Genomic DNA, 5,000 nt, shown 5'->3' on the forward strand with positions numbered 1-5,000 from the left:
GAAAGGGTCTTTTGCATTATTTAATTGTCATAAATGTTATTGAGATCATAATAACAATTTGATTAATATAACACCAATAACAGTAATACATTATCAATGTCAATGTTATTAAAAAGAAAACTAAATTTTCCCGCCAATTCAAAGAATGGGTAATCGGGATTGGTCACTAGGGCCTACTGATAGACTCCTTGCTGGCTGAGCACATGTGGAGCCATCTGTAAGTAACAAAATTCACAAAAAAATACAGGGCACAGAACATAAATTTGGGACAGTTGGTTGAAGTGATAAATGCAGTCCAAATTCAATCACTGGCTTATTTAGTCTGAACATTATTCCAGTTTCTTTTCTCATTTAATGCTTAGTAAGTTTGTCTGTGATTGTTGGCTCTCATCTTCAAGTGATGTGCTTTTTTTTTTCCTTTCATTCTTTTTTAGCAGAGTTAGATTTTTCAGAAGAAAATACTGTATAATCTCTCCAAAGTGCAACTGAATCCTTAACCGTTGGCGAGGCGGAAACATCCTATCACATGATGAGTCCATGTCCTAACCCCAAGCCAGACAATCACCCAGGCACAAAATAGCACACCGATGGAAACACGTCTTCACTATTTACGTAATTTTTCCTCCCCTTCCCACCCAAGTGCTCTATTTCAGAGACACATAGTGGGTGCAGTTTTTAAAATCCACCTCACAGTAGTTAAAAGAAGTATATGTGCATAAGGATATTTTTTTAACCCAGAATCACTTGTTCTTTGATGTCAACAAATATAGGATTTAACTTGTAGGGGAAACCCTGTAGAAAGTAGCACTATTCTCAGGTGTTAAGTCTTGATCTATTTAACCCCTTGGTGATGGGTGTAGAAAACTAAAAAAAAAACTCTACGCTCTGGCGATCAATGGCAACACGCTGACTTTGAGCGCGGGAGTTTGGTACATCAAGCCGAATCACCGCCTTGGAGCGCTTTGGCGCGCCGCCGTGGCATACAGCCCCGGCATACAGCTCCACGCCACATTTCGAGCGGTTTGTTTTCACGTCTGTAGACGTGACTCGTCGGGAAGGGGTTAATATCCTATTTTCTAGATCAGGCTGTATTACTAAGTTGCATGCAAACATGCAAGTATATGACTATAAGAGACATTTAATTTATGATATATTGCTGAAGCATCAAGAAATATTTTGATGATATTCTCAGATACTTAAAAAAAGAGATGGAGTAGTATGAAAGATTTACAAGTTACAGATATCTTGAAATAGATGCTGATGATTTAAAAATATTAAAGACTACCTTCAATGAGAGACTGAAGTGGCAGTGCAAGCATTAAACACACATCATAGTAAGACAGCCTGAAGCCCTTCATCACCCAGGTGGGATCAGCACAACCCTGGCTTTGGCTACAGTGAACAGGCAGTCCATGGCAGATAACCCAACTCTTCATCCTGTGCTCAGTACAGGAATGGTAACATCACATCTAGCAACTGAATGGAAGATCTGTTACCTCTGAGCTACCCAGAAGCACTTCCATTTTTAATCATACCTGACCCAACGGATTTTGTTCTGTAAACACCAACTTTATAGGGCTCTTCATACAGTAAAAAAAAAAAAAAAAAAATTGATGTTGCTCTACCCAACAACAATTTTTTTTATATGGAACCCTCCCAACACTTCAGTATCTATTACCAACTAATACTATTGAAAAAGTAGAAGTAAACCCCAAAAGAATCCTCTGGCGACGTTCCTCCCTTCTTCCTAATGCTGCTCTATTTTGATCAGGATTAGAAAGAAAACTTAACACACCAGGCAGTTGAAAGGAGATATTGCACTTCATTGAATTCAAGAACTCGAAAGTAGTATCCGGAAAAAGAGACAGGAATGTGGATAACACAGAATACTTCAGCTACAGGAAAACAGGACTTGTTTTGCTGGGCTATTACATGGTGTGAGCTGAGCCAGATCTTCCAAATGGAGCAGTGCCTTGAAAGGAGCTACATAATGATCCATTAGATAGGTTTTGAGATGGTACCATATATCAAATATTTGTAATTTAACTTGCTTTAGATAGGAAGAGATTTATGAAAGATTCTTCTTTCTAAAGTTTCTTGTAATCAAGGACAGCTGCCGCTACATTAACCACCAACAGTTAGATAGACAATGCTAAGATATTTCTTTTTACCAGTGGCTTTTGGATACCCACATAATCATCCAGCAACACATTTTCTCATTATTTCTCATTAATGTCTGTAAGCACAAAGGGAGAAAAAAGACTTTCAGCAACAATGAAAATATTTAGTGGAACAGCCTTCATGTCATCTGATGATTACTCTTTTGGATGAACTTGTAGGTCACATGTCACATTGCACAAGAATATGAACCTCTCTGACATTGCATCATAGGTATTAACGAGGCTGCTGCTGATGCAAGCACACCAGTGGAGCAGAAACACTTGACAGAGGATAAGGAACAATTGGAAGATCAGACAGGAAAGAAGACCAAAACTGATGGTAGCAATTGGGAAGAAGCTGCAAGTGATTCCAATAGTGTAATTGGCCGGAAAGAAGAAATTGATTGCATGAACGATAACAGTCACGGCATAGGTAAGGCTTGAATGTTTGTTTCTCTCAGAAAGCATTGATTGATAATTTAGAAGTAATAGTAGGAAGAATATGGTAGTAGTGATAATAATAATGATAATGGGTATAACAGTAGCAGTAGTAACAGTGATTATGATAGTGATGTTAATAGTGTAATATCATCAGCAATATTATTGTTATTATTAGTATATCATTATTATTAAAATTGTTACCTATATTAGTTTGATAGTTCACATATTTTCCTCTTTATGAGTAAAAGTGGATCATAAACTCGTACTAAATACATGGTTACACAATTGAAATAAAATTTGGGCTTTGCAGATAAGGTAGATATTTTTTAGAACTTGTTTTGTAGAATCTAGACTAGGGATTCTTAACCTGAGGTCCATGGATGGGCTTCAGGGGGTCTGTGAGGATGAGATAGAAATTAACTTCACTTCTCTTCTCTTCTCTTCTCTTCTCTTCTCTTCTCTTCTCTTCTCTTCTCTTCTCTTCTCTTCTCATCGCCTCTCCTCTCCTCTCATCTCATCTCTTCTCTTCTCTTCTCTTCTCTTCTCTTCTTATCTCTTCTCATCGCCTCTCCTCTCATCGCCTCTCCTCTCCTCTCATCTCATCTCATCTCATCTCATCTCATCTCATCTCATCTCTTCTCTTCTCTTCTCTTCTCTTCTCTTCTCTTCTCTTCTCTTCTCTTCTCTTCTCTTCTCTTCTCTTCTCTTCTCTTCTCTTCTCTTCTCTTCCCTTCCCTTCCCTTCCCTTCCCTTCCCTTCTCTTCTCTTTCTTAGGTTGTTTACTTTTAAGTTTAGTATGCTTTGTGTAATCCATATATGTAGGAGACAGTCAAATCTCAATATGTAAAGTACATTATATACATTGCATACAAAGTTGTGTTTATGTAAATAGAATCCCTGATCTTGACTATAATAGTAATGAGGCTCAATATAAAGTCATGGAGGAGGAATAAGGAGGCAACAGTTTCTCCTTCTAATATTCCCTAGATTAATTTTGGTTGGACGTTTAACTTCTACTTCAGTTACTGTCAACTCTTTAATTATCTACAATTGTTTCATTCTTTTAAAGTCACTTTACTAACTCACAGTATATTTTATCTAGTATCTTTTCCATGTTGATATTCTCAGCTAGTAACCATTTTTCTTTCCTTTTCTCTTTCAGCTGACAAGTATGGATCCTATATTAAAGTCACATTATCTGGATTTTTCCTGTGTGAGGTATGAGTTCAAAGGATGGTAAGATAGATACTGTAGCTCCTTCAGTGACCTAGAAAACCTTTACAACTTTTTATATTACAAATGGAATAAGTTATCATTATTCTCATAATTGTGATTTTTCATGGTGTACATGAGAGAGTGAGTGTGAGAGAGAGAGAGAGAGAATAAGAGAGAGAGAGAGAGAGAGAGAGAGAGTTAGTTAGTTAGTTAGTTAGTTAGTTAGTTAGTTAGTTAGTTAGTTAGTTAGTTAGTTAGTTAGTTAGTTAGTTAGTTAGTTAGTTAGTTAGTTAGTTAGTTAGTTAGTTAGTTAGTTAGTTAGTTAGTTAGTTAGTTAGTTAGTTAGTTAGTTAGTTCGTGCGTGCGTGTGAGCGTGCATGTGTATGCTTACCATGTGTGAATATGTGATACATGTATGCATATGTATGAGCATGTATGTGTGGGTGTGCATGAGTTAGCTTATTTAATACAAAAGACATTTAATTTCAGATTAGGTCTAATATATATCTCTTAATCTGGTTAGTATTTAGATTAATAAGAGTATTTATCCATTATATCAAAACAAATTGTTTCTATACCCTCAAGTAATATAGACAAGTGGTTCTGCCTTTGGCAAGTAAGTGATGATTGAGGAAAAGTTCTCTCCACCTTTATATAAGTGATGAAAGTTCTTCTAATGCTTTCATTAACATAAATTGTGCTAAACATCAGATTAAGCTTTCACAGGAAGGCAGTAGTATTGTCAAATATACGACATGTTATTCTCCAATACAAGATCCAAGATTAACTTCTAGATTTTATATCATAGCATTATTAAGATAAGAAATGTTTTGACTTATAAATATGAAAACCTAGAGTTGTTTCTTTTGAGATGAAGCAAAGATCAGTCCAGGGATAGAATCTATTATATGAGAAAAAGAAAAAGTTAATCATGTTTCAGTTAAATAGAAATTGTTTTTGTGTGGAATTTCATAAGTTTTAAGCCGTATACGTTTACCATGCTCGTTGCACTTTTAGCTGTGGCATACAATTTTCTAGAAAATGCGGCTTAAAAAGGACTTTAGGCTTACATTTGTAGGGCTGCTGTCATGGCCAAACAAGTGAAAACTGTCTAATCCACACAACTTAGAGCAGGATTGACAGCTTATAGCATGAATACTTGCCACCTGGCATTTGGGCCTGGTC

This window comes from Penaeus chinensis, chromosome 20 (assembly GCF_019202785.1).
Source record: "Penaeus chinensis breed Huanghai No. 1 chromosome 20, ASM1920278v2, whole genome shotgun sequence".
Lineage (NCBI taxonomy): Eukaryota > Metazoa > Arthropoda > Malacostraca > Decapoda > Penaeidae > Penaeus > Penaeus chinensis.